This window comes from Pristis pectinata, chromosome 3 (genome assembly GCF_009764475.1).
Source record: "Pristis pectinata isolate sPriPec2 chromosome 3, sPriPec2.1.pri, whole genome shotgun sequence".
In the NCBI taxonomy this organism is placed as follows: domain Eukaryota; kingdom Metazoa; phylum Chordata; class Chondrichthyes; order Rhinopristiformes; family Pristidae; genus Pristis; species Pristis pectinata.
In genome coordinates, this window is record NC_067407.1 from 12,559,714 (window position 1) to 12,572,369 (window position 12,656).

The 12,656-nt window shown below is 45.5% G+C and overlaps 1 protein-coding gene across 1 annotated transcript in view; it reads left to right on the forward strand.

The window, feature by feature from the left end:
- Positions 1-3,267: 3,267 nt before the first annotated feature.
- Positions 3,268-12,656, forward strand: part of lrrc8c (leucine rich repeat containing 8 VRAC subunit C) — a 47,484-nt gene continuing 38,095 nt past the window's right edge. The window contains exon 1 of the mRNA XM_052012936.1: positions 3,268-3,357. The gene's annotated coding sequence lies outside the window, so the exon portion shown is untranslated. The remainder of the gene's footprint in view (positions 3,358-12,656) is intronic.

The following is a 12,656-nucleotide window of genomic DNA, read 5'->3' on the forward strand; positions in this document are numbered from 1 at the left end:
CCTCCCCTCCCCCATCCTTTATTCTATGGTCCACTGCCCTCTCCTACCGGATTCCTTCTTCTTCAGCCCTTTGCCTCTTCTACCTCTCACCTCTCAGCTTCTTACATCTTCTCCCCCTCCCCCACCCACCTACCTTCTCCCTCTCACCTGGACTCACCTGTCCCCTGCCTGCCTGTGCTCCTCCCCCTCTCCCCACCTTTTTATTCTGGCTTCTCCCTTCTCCCTTTCCAGTCCTGATGAAGGGTCTCGGACTGAAATGTTGACTGTTTATTTCCCTCCATGGATGCTGCCTGACCTGCTGAGTTCCTCCAGCATTTTTGTGTGTGTTAGAACATCAAACATAGAACAGTACAGCACAGAACAGGCCCTTCGGCCCACAATGTTGTGTCGACATAGCTAATCCCTCCTACCTACAGAATGCCCATATCCCTCTATTTTCCTCTCATTCATGTGCCCATTCAAACCCCTCTTAAAATTCTCCAATGAATTTGCCTCCACCACCCTATCAGGCAACACATTCCAGGCATCCACCACTCTCTCAGTAAAAAACGTACCCCTTACGTCTGTTCTGAACCTACCCCCTCTCACCTTAAATGCATGCCCTCTGGTATTGGATTGCTCAATAATGGGAAAAGGATATTGCTTGTCCACCCTATGCCCCTCATAATTTTATACACTTCCAACAGATCACCCCTCAGCCTCCACCGCTCCAGAGAAAAGAGCCCAAGTTTGTCCAGCATCTTCTGATAGCACATGCCCTCTAATCCAGGCAGCATCCTAGTAAACCTCCTCCGCACCCTCTCTAAAGCCTTGACATCCTTCCTATAGTGAGGTGAACAGAATTGCACACAATACTCTAAATGCGACCTAACCAGAGTTCTATAGAGAACTATAGAGTATATTCTATAAAGTATTGCTCCAGATTCCAGCATCTGCAGAATTTCTTGTGACTTCTCTCTCAGTGCTGTATTGGAGCATCAGCCTGGAGTTATCTACTCAAGTCTGTGGTACTATAAACAAAGCTACAACTGAAAGCAAGGTATGATTAATGCAAAACACAATAATTGTGGGTGTAATGTAAGAAATTAATATTTTTGGTTACTTAACAGCATTTTATTATTCTGTCTTCTGTGCTTTCTTTATGAATTTGTTCCCAAGGTGTAGATTTACCAAAACTCTGGGTCAGATGTTGAAGCTTAGGGAACTGGAGATGATAATGGCATGGAGATGGTCATAGCCTGGGTCACGTGGCAAGAAGCAAAGCACAAACTGTTGAAGGAACTCAGCGGGTCAGGCAGCATCTACGGAGGGAAATGGACAGTCAACATTTCGGGTTGAGACTCTTCATCTGGACTGGTTATGTCATAGCCAGTATAAAGACATAAGAGGGTGGGGATGGGGCAAGAGCTGGTGGGTGATAGGTGGATCCAGGTGAGGAGGGGTGATAGGCAGATGGAGGAGGGAAGAGTGGAGAGAGCGACAGAGGCTGGGAGGCCATAGGTGGAGGAAACAAAGGGCTGCGGGTGATGGAATCTGATAGGAGAGGAAAGTGGAGCATGGAACCTAATGGGGGGGGGGGGGGGTGGGCAGAGGGGAACAGTGGAAGAGGGGACCCAGTGGGTGGAATGTGTGGGTCATGGGAGGGAAATGAAACTGGGTGATAGGGAGCAGGAGGGGAGTGGGGGGAGGTCGGATGTGTGTAGGAGGACCTGGTAGATCAAATGGAGAGAGAAAGGGACGGGGGTGGGGGGGAGCAGGTTACCTGAAATTGGAGAATTCAATGTTCATGCTATCGGGTTGTAGACTCCCCAGGCAGAATAGGAGGTGTTGTTCCTCTAGTTTGCATTTGGCCTCATCCTGGCAGTGGAGGAGACCGAGTGTGGGAATGGGGAGTGGAATTACAATGGCTAGTAACTGGGAGCTCGGGATGACCATGGCATGAATGTTACTTAAGATAAGATAAGATATCTTTATTAGTCACATGTACATCGAAACACAGAGTGAAATGCATCTTTTGCATAGAGTGTGCTGGGGGGCAGCCCGCAAGTGTCGCCACGCTTCCGGTGCCAACATAGCATGCCCACAACTTCCTAACCCATACGCCTTTGGAATGCGGGAGGAAACCGGAGCACCCGGAGGAAACCCACGCAGACACAGGGAGAACATACAAACAGACAGTGGCCGGAATTGAACCTGGGTCGCGGGCACTGTAATAGCATTATGCTAACCGCTACACTACCGTGCCTACCACTTGCCGGGGGGAAAAGGATATAGAATCGATAGGAAGGAAAGGGAAGGGGGCAGAGAGGAAGCGAAGGGCATAGAGAGGGAAGAAAGCTTGAGGTGACCCAAGAGGAGACAGAAGGGGGAAAGAACGAGGGGAAAATAAAGAGCAAGAAAAACTGGATTGGGTTTTCATATCTCGGAGTGTGCCCTGACCTCATTTCCTTGCCACGGATCTCAACTCTGCTGTATTATCAATCTCTTCTGACCCCAGATCCTGCCTTCATCATCTGATTCAGGGAGAGGCAACTGATGAGTTAGAACACTTGCTGTGATTCATGTCCTGATGTGAACAATTTGGTGGAACTTTTCAGTGCAACTATGGCACAAAGGTGATGCTGTGGTGTTTATCCCATTGAGGCAGTTTGGGTGCAACCAATTATTATAGAGTGATGGAGCACAGAAAACAGGCCCTTTGGCTCAACTTGTCCATGCCAACCAAATTGCCCAACTGAGTTAGTCCCATTGCCTGTGCTTGGCCCATAAACCTCTCCTGTCCATGTACCTGGTCCAAATGTCTTTTCCATTCTTGTTTGCTTTACATAGGAATGTCTGAAACTTCCACCAAATTTTCGGACGGTTTCCACGAGTTTCCCAATACTGGTAAAGGTAGAGGGAACGGATTTAAGGTTTGAGCCCAGCACAAGGCTGATATCAGCTCCAGCGAGAATTCGGGGGCCTGATAGCTGCATTTCCTTCGCTGTGTTTTTCCTCTCCTGAGGTTACACTGCACTGAATGAAAGATTATGCCAGTCTCTAAGCAACCCGTGTGTTTCCGAGTGTCGCCACCGCCTCTCGCAGGCAGAGAACCCAAGCAGCTGGACCGTAATTCCCAATGGATAAAACCCTGCTCCTCGTAACGATGTGGGGTAAGCAACAGAGGCAAGAAGCGGCCGCGCTCTCCGTTATCCCTATGGGCGGTACTGCACTTGGTTAGGTCCGAACTGCGGTCACCACACTGAAACAATGGCATGCGGGCTCCCCGAGAAATTTCCGTCTTTGTTCCCGTTGGTGCATCAACCAGCGGAACTGTTCATACAATTGCAATCCAGGAAAATCCAGCGATTTACCCTAGTAAGTACATGCAAACAGGCTTGGGGAAACGGGTTTATATAAAATCAGAACAAGCTGCAAAGTCATGTTTTAACCATTTGCTGGATTATTGCTCCCTAGGACCATGTTTTCAATTATTTCCGAGTTGCTGGATATTACCACACAAGGCCATTGTGTCTTACACCCTAAAGCTAATTTAAAACATTAATATTTTATGATTAATTCCTGGCTGCCATATTTAGTTGGAAGTGACAAGAGCTGATTTTTGGGAATAATTTCTCTGGTGCCAGATCTGAAAGCATATATTTAATTGTTCGTCATTATTATTCTGGCTACAATTCAATAGATTGCTGATAACACTGTCTACTTATAACTGCATGATAAACCCACCATTCTCTTTTTTTCCTATATTTGGTTAGGGTGGTAGGTTTATTGGTTGGTTTCACAGATCCTGCCCTAGAGCACTCACTTCAAAGGAAACTGATTAAGCAAATGTAATTCTCCAGATTGCTTTGAAAAAGCTTTGGGAAAAAGTTCTTTCTCTAATTAATAGAGTTTTTTTTTTAATCTCTTGACCAGCTGATAAAGTTATTGGCTTCCATCAAAAGTAGAATGTCAAGAGGTGGGAATGTCTGTTTTGTGTTTCTATCAAGAACAAAGTTATCAGACAAATTACTTCTAAGCCAGTTTCTGAAGAATTCCCATTTATGGATATTAGACCCTAGCCCTTAGTCACATGAAGCTTTCGCCCTCTGGGGAAAGCCCAGGCAATTTGCTGGTGAAGGAGATTTCAATTGGGATATGGATAATCAGTGAACTAAATGACAATGTTGGAAAGATATTAGATCTTAACTGGAAAGCTGTGGTCAATTCCATGGAGTAAAAGGACACAAAGAAAGAATGATGTCAGAACAGAGATTTTCAGCCTATTAGGAGAGATAGAAGAGGCTGGATCTCTTTGTAGTAGACTGTGGAAGACTGAGATTATGGGTAGATGCGTGAGATGTTTCCATGTGATTGAGACCAGAATGAAGGCAACAAATATAAGAATTCAATGATCAGTCCAATGCACCATTTAAAATTAATTTTATCATCCAGTGAGTGGGTGAAATGTGAAAACATCAGAGTGCTTTTGATGTCTTCAAGGTAAAAGTGGTTAAGCACTTGAGGGACGTGAAATTAAAGGATGTGCAGATAGGATTAAATAAAGAAGAGTTGGAGGAGGCTTGTGGAGATCATAAATGTTAGCATTTATCTGATAGACTGAATGGCCTTGTTTCTGTGCTGTGAATATTTAAAATAAGATATCTTTATTAGTCACATGTATATAGAAACACACAGTGAAATGCATCTTTTGCGTAGAGTGTTCTGGGGGCAGCCCGCAAGTATCGCCACACTTCCAGCGCCAACATAGCACGCCCACAACTTCCTAACCCATATGTCTTTGGAACATGGGAGGAAACTGGAGCAACTGGAGGAAACCCACGCAGACACGGGGAGAACGTACAAACTCCTTACAGTCAGTGTCCGGAATTGAACGAGGGTCGCTGGTGCCGTAATAGCGTTACGCTAACCGCTAAACTACCAAATACTTAGTCCAACATGTAAATGAAAGCAGAATCTAAGGGTCAGGTCTTCCACCTGAGAACTGGTAGATCTGCTGGGTCTTCAGTACTTCACTGGGCAGAGGCTCAGGACTCCTGAGCACAGCTGAAATGCCACTTTCTGCTGAGGGATGGTGCACTCTAGGCACCCTTATTGGACTTGTAGTGCAGCTTCTTTCAGATTTCCAAACACCAATTCAGCCCAGTGTCAGATTTTATTTGATAGCACTTCAGTGAAGTGTCTTATTTCACTGTGAATAAAAAAAAGTTGTTGTTGTATTCATGTCGACATCAAAAGTGGCTACTTGTATATTACCCAGGTTATCTGCTGCTGAAACCTAGTTATGTACCCATAATTAACAATATTAGGTTTCAGTTCACTCTCTGATTTAATTAACTTTTCATTTCTTCATTACCTGGGTGCTTTAAGGTTTGATGAGTCAGAACATGGAATTATCTGACACTGGGGATTAGTTGTTTACTGAAACAATGGCATGTATGAGATTGATGTTTCTGTTTGTGGCCACTTTGGTAAATAATTACTAAGGCATTTTCGAGATAAATGGTGGTTTAAAATGAAACATTTGACAGCTGTTCATTTTCAAGGAAAAACATTCCCTTTGAAGGGTTTCTTTCAAAATAATGCATATTTTGCAACTGTCAGTTCTCACTGATGGAGTTTTTGAGAAAAAGCCAATTAAAGATCAAAAATTTAAAAATGCTGGAAATTCATAATTGATCAGGCAGCACCTGTAGAGAAACAAATTTAACGTTTCAGGTGAAAATGTTTTGTTTGCTATAAATAGATGCAGATATCAGGGAATTGTATCAAAACTGCATGGAGCAGAACTGTGAATCTTGCACTGGCATCCATCCACCAGTGTGGAAAGTTGCCAAGTATGTTCTGTACACAAAATGCAGAAATCCAGTTTGACCCATCAGTATACTCTGAATCATCAGCAAAGTGATGGAAAGTGTCATCGGAGTGCTATCAAACTGCATTTACCTACGCACCAATGGTCAGTTTGGCTCAACACTTTATCATATTGTTGATCCAAACATGCATCAAAGAGCAGAATCCCAGGGGTAAGGTGAGATAGATTTCCCCTGGCATTAAGGTAGCATTTTACCGTGTGCGGTATCAGGGAGCCCTGGTAAAAATGAAGTCAAAGGACATCGAGGAGAAAACATTCTAATGGTTGGAGCCAAACCTCACACAAAGGAAGATTGTGGTGTTTATAGGAAACCAGCCATCCCAGTCCAGCAGGAGTTCCTCAGGACAGTGATCTGGGGCCAACCATCTGCCACTGATTCAGCAAGGTTATGGGTTCCATCATAAGCTCAGAAGTGGGGATGTTTGCTGAATGTTCAATTCTACAAAAGTGCTGGACAACAACCATTTTCAACAGGGAAGAGTCTAGTCTTCTACCCTTAAATTCAATGGCATTATCTCACCGAGTGCCCCACCATCAATATCCTTTGGGAAGAGGGAGGATGTCACTGTTGACCAGACACTCACCTGGTCATTTGATTTCTGTGGCTACAAGAGCAGATTGAGGGCTGAGGATTCTCTGACGCATTACTCAGCTACTGACACCTCAAAACCTTCCTATCATCTACAAGGCAGGACAGGCGCGGAAGTGTAGCGGTTAGCATAACGCTTTACAGCACCAGTGACCCGGATTCAATTCCGGTCACTGTCTGTAAGGAGTTTGTACATTTTCCCCATGTTTGTGTGGGTTTCCTCCGGGTGCTCCGGTTTCCTCCCACATTCCAAAGACGTACGGGTTAGGAAGTTGTGGGCATGCTATGTTGGCGCCGGAAGCAATGGTGACACTTGTGGGCTGCCCCCAGAACACTCTATGCAAAAAGATGCATTTCACTGTGTAGTTCGATGTACATGTGACTAATAAAGATATGTATCTTATCTTACAAGGCACAAGAAGGAATACTCTCTACCTGCCCAGATGAACGCAGCTCCAACAAATAAACAAAAAAGGAAACAAAAGAAAAACATACAAATTGTGGGATAGAGATGAAGGCCAAAAAAAAGCACTCAAGAAGCTTGATATCATTTACTGATAGCTCAGCCAGCACCCTAAACATTCACTCTGTCCACCACCAGCACATGGTGGTTGCAGTGTCCATTGTCCACAGAATGCAGTGCAATTGTTTGCTTGGGCTACCCCAACAGCATTTCCCAAATCTGCACCCTCCATCACCAGGCGAGACACACATGGGAACATCACTACCTGCTGGTTCCCTTCCATGAAACACACTGTCATGAAATGTATTGGTATTGGTTTATTATTATTGTCACATGTACCAAAATACAGTGAAAAACTTTTGTTTGCATGCCAATCAGACAGATCATTGGTATTGGTATTGGTTTATTATTGTCTCTTGTACCGAGGTACAGTGAAAAACTTGTCTTGCATGCTGTTCGTACAGGTCAATTCATTACACAGTGCATTGAGGTAGTACAGGGTAAAAACAATAACAGAATACAGAGTAAAGTGTCACAGCTACAGGGAAGTGCATTGCAGGTAGACAATAAGGAGCAAGGTCATAACTAGGTAGATTGTGAGGTTAAGAGTCCATCTCATCATATAACCGTTCAAGTCTTATCACAGTGGGATAGAAGCTGTCCTTCACCCTGGTGGTATCTGCCCTCAGACTCTTGTATCTTCTGCCTGATGGGAGAGGAGAGAAGAGAGAATGACCCAGGTGGGTGGGGTCTTTGATTATGCTGGCTGCTTTACCAAGGCAGCGGGAAATATAGACAGAATCCATGGAGGGGAGGCTGGTTTCTGTGATGTGCTGGGCTGTGTCCACAACTCTCTGCAGTTTCTTGTGGTCCTGGGTAGAGCAGTTGCCATACCAAGCCATGATACATCCAGATAGGATGTTTTCTGTGGTGCATTGATAAAAGTTGATGAGTGTCAAAGGGCACATGCCAAATTTCTTTAGACTCCTGAGGAAGTAGAGGCACTCGTGAGTTTTCTTGGCCATGACATCTTCGTGGTTGCACCAGGACAAGCTATTGGTGATGTTCAATCCAAGGAACTTGAAACTCTCAACCCTCTCAATCTCAGCACCATTGATGTAGACATGTGCACGTACACCGCCCCCTTTCCTGAAGTCAATCACCAGCTCTTTTGTTTTGCTGACACTGAGGACGCAGCCTTGTGGGGCACCGGTGTTGAGAATAATTATGCTGGAGGTGTTGCTGCCTACCCTCACTGATTGTGGACTGTTGGTCAGAAAGTCAAGGATCCAATTGCAGAGGGAGGTGTTGAATCCCAGGTCTCAGAGTCTGGTGATGAGTTTGCTTGAAATTATAGTATTGAAGGCGGAGCTATTATCAATAATAATAGTCTAACGTAGGTGTTTTTACTGTCCAGATGCTCCAGAGCTGAGTGTAGGTCCAGGGAGATGGCGTCCACTGTAGACCTGTTTCGGCAGTAGGCAAATTGCAGTGGGTCGAGGTTTTCTGGGAGGCTGGAGTTAATGTGTGCCATGACCAACCTCTCGAAGCACTTCATGATGGTGGATGTCAGAGCCACTGGTCGATAGTCATTAAGGCACGTTACTTTGTTTTTCTTAGGTACCGGGATGATAGTGGTCTTCTTAAAATAGGTGGGAACCTCAGATTGAAGCAGGGAGAGGTTGAATATGTCTGCAAATACCTCTGCCAGCTGATCAGCACAATATCTGAGCACACGGCCAGAGACACCATCCGGCCCAGATGCTTTCCTCGGGTTCACTCTCCGGAAGACTGATCTTACGTCCTCAGTTTCTTTGGAGGCTGTCAGGGTGGGTGGTGCCAAATCACTTCCCTTCTGTTCAAAACGTGCATAGAATGCGTTAAGCTCATCAGGAAGGGATGTGCTGTTGTTGACTATGCTGCCCGATTTCGTTTTGTAGCCTGTTATGGCATATAAACGCTGCCACAACTGACAGCTGGTCTGGGACTCTGTTTGTCTCTTGGCATCTCTGATAGCTTTACAGAGGTCGTATCTCGATTTCTTGTAAAGATCAGGGTCACTTGATTGGAATGCAGCAACCCTCGACTTCAGTAAGGAGTGGATCTCCCGGTTCATCCATGTTTCCTGTTTGGGAACACCCGTATTGTCCTCTTTGGTACACAGTCCTCAACACACTTGCTGATAATATCCATGATGGTGGTGACATACAGTACTCATCAAGGCTGGCGGCTGAGTCTTTGAACATGAACCAGTTCACTGACTCAAAGCAGTCGCATAGAAGCTCATCTATTTCCTCAGACCAGCACTGCATGACTTTCTGTACTGGATCCTCCCGTTTCAGTTTCTGATTGTATGCAGGGAGGAGGAGCACAGCCTGGTGGTCTGATCTACCAAAGTGAGGGTGAGGGGTGGCTTGGAAGGCATCTTTGATGGTTGTATAGCAATGGTCAAGGGTGTTAGGGCCCCTGGTGGGACAGGAGACGTGCTGGTAGTACTTTGGTAACACACTCCTGAGGTTGGCCTGGTTGACGTCACCTGCAATAATGAAGAGGGCCTTACGTAGTTATATTCCATTCATAGGTACAAATTAAGGCGGTAAAAAGGAAAACAGAATGCAGAATATAGTGTTACAGTTACAGAGAAAGTGCAATGCAGGTAGACAAATAAAGGGTGATGACAAGCTAGATTGGGAGGTCAAGGGTTCATATTTTAGCATATGAGAGGTCCATTCAAGAGTCTGATAAAATCGGGATAGAAGCTGTTCATGAGCCTGTACCAAGCTGTGATGCATCAGGATAGGATGCTTTCTATGGTGCATCTGTAAAAAGTGGTGAGGGTCATCGGAGGCATGCCAAATTTCCCCTCTGAGGATGTCAAGCCGCTCGTGTGCTTTCTTGGCCATAGCATCCACGTGGCTGGTCCAGGACAAATTGCTGGTGATACTTACACCTAGAAGCCTGAAGCTCTCAACCATCTCCACTTCAGTACCATTGATACAGACAGGGGAGTGTACTCCACCCTATTTCCTGAAGTCAGTGACCACCTCCTTTGTTTTGCTGACTTTAAGGGAAAGGTCGTTGTCTTGACATCGCCAGCCCTTAATCATTACTGAGATTTAATCCCGAAATTCTCCCACTCCCAGCAGCACAGTGTGAGCACCTTTGCCAGATGGACTGCCGCTGTGAGGGGGCTCACCACCCCCTTCCCAAGGATAATTAGGTACGGGGGATAAACGCTGGCCTTGTTGGCAATGGCCATGTACTGAATAAAGAATAAATACATTTTAAAAATGTAATTGAATGAGAGAAGCAGTTTCGAGATGTTGATTTGTCTACACCACTTTTTTGATATCTGCAATGTGGAATTCCCTGTACTCAGGTGAAGTCTGTATCCACCCACCAGAGGCATAGATTGTTGATTCAGTGACATGAGTTCAGACCCCACCAGACCAGTCTTGGAATTCAAATTCAAGCAATTAAATTAACCTGGAATAAGAAAATAGCCGGCTTCAAAGAAGATATCTTTTTTAGTCACATGTACATCGAAACACACAGTGAAATACATCTTTTGCGTGGATTGTTCTGCAGGCAGCCCACAAGTGTCGCCACACTTTCGGCACCAACATAGCACACCCACAACTTCCTAACCTGTACGTCTTTGGAATGTGGGAGCACCTGGAGGAAGCCCATGCAGATACGGGGAGAACATACAGACAGTGGGCGGAATTGAACCCGGGTCGCTGGTGCTGTAATAGCGTCACACTAACCACTACACTATCATGCAAGTACCTGTTCATTGCAGAAATATCTATTTCACTAAGGAGATCTGCTGCCTTTACCTGGACAGGGCCGTTAGTTGTTGTTATATTCATTCTAGGGATTTGATCATCATTGGCAAGATCACATTTACTGCCCCTGCTTGATTCTTACATGTCCTCTGAAATGGAGGTATTGGTATTGGTACTGGTTTATTATTGTCACTTGTACCGAGGTACAGTGAAAAACTTGTCTTACAAACCGATCTTACGGGTCAATTCATTACACAGTGCAGTTACATTAAGTTAGTACAGAGTGCATTGATGTAGTACAGGTAAAAACAATAACAGTACAGAGTAAAGTGCCACAGCTACAGAGAAAGTGCAGTGCAATAAGGTGCAAGGTCACAACAAGGTAGATCGTGAGGTCATGAGGTCATAGGTCATACTCCATCTCATTGTATAAGGGAACTGTTCAATAGTCTTATCACTGTGGGGTAGAAGCTGTCCTTCAGTCTGGTGGTACGTGCCCTCAGGCTCCTGTATCTTCCACCCGATGGAAGAATAGAGAAGAGAGAATGTCCCAGGTGGGTGGGGTCTTTGATTATGCTGGCTGCTACACCGAGACAATGAGAGGTAAAGACAGGTAAAGACAGAGTCCAAGGAGGGGAGACTGGTGTCCGTAATGTTCTGGGCTGTGTCCATAACTCTCTGCAACTCCTTGCGGTGTTGGGCAGAGCAGTTGCCATACCAAGCCGTGATACATTCTGATAGGATGCTTTCTATGGTGCATCGGTAAAAGTTGGTGAGAGTCAAAGGGGACAGACCAAATTTCTTTAGCCTCCTGAGGAAGTAGAGGCGCTGGTGAGCTTTCTTGGCCATGGCATCCATGTGGTTTGTCCAGGACAGGTTGTTGGTGATGTTCACTCCCAAGACCTTGAAGCTGTCAACCCTCTCGACCTCATCACCATTGATGTAGACAGGTGTATGTACGCTGCCCCCTTTCCTGAAGTCAATGACCAGCTCTTTAGTTTTGTTGACATTGAGGGAAAGGTTGTTGTCATGACACCATTCCACTAAGCTCTCTATCTCCTTCCTGTACCCTGACTCATCACTGTTTGAGATACGGCCTACAACGGTGGTATCATCTGCAAACTTGTAGATGGAGTTAGAGCAGAATCTGGCCACACAGTCATGAGTGTATAGGGAGCAGAGTAGAGGGCTGAGGACACAGCCTTGAGGTGCACCAGTGTTGAGAATAATCATGCCGGAGGAATTGCTGCCTATCCTCACTGATTGCGGTCTGTTTGTTAGAAAGTCAAGGATCCAGTTACAGAGGGAGATGTTGAGTCCTAGGTCTCAGAGTTTGGTGACAAGCTTGCTTGGTATTATTGTATTGAAGGCAGAGCTGTAGTCAATAAACAATAGTCTAACGTAAGTGTCTTTACTGTCCAGATGCTCCAGAGCTGAGTGAAGGGCCAGGGAGATGGCATCTGCTGTAGACCTGTTTCAGCGATAGGCGAATTGCAATGGGTCCAGGTTGTCTGGTAGGCTGGAGTTGATGCATGCCATGACCAACCTCTCAAAGCACTTCATGATGGTGGATGTCAGAGCCACTGGTCGGTAGTCATTGAGGCACGTTACCTTGCTTTTCTTTGGTACCAGGATGATAGTGGTCTTCTTAAAACAGGAGGGAACCTGAGATTGAAGCCGGGAGAGGTTGAATATGTCTGCAAATACTTCTGCCAGCTGATCAGCACAAGATCTGAGCACGCAGCCCAGGACACCATCTGGGCCAGGTGCTTTCCTCGTGTTCTCTCTTCGTAAGACAGATCTTACGTCCTCCACTGTGATCACAGGTTCAGCTGCGTTGGTGGCTGTCAGAGTGGATGATGACAATCCACTTCCTTTTTGTTCAAAACGTGCATAGAATGCGTTAAGTTCATCAGGAAGGGATGTGCTGTTGTTAGCTAT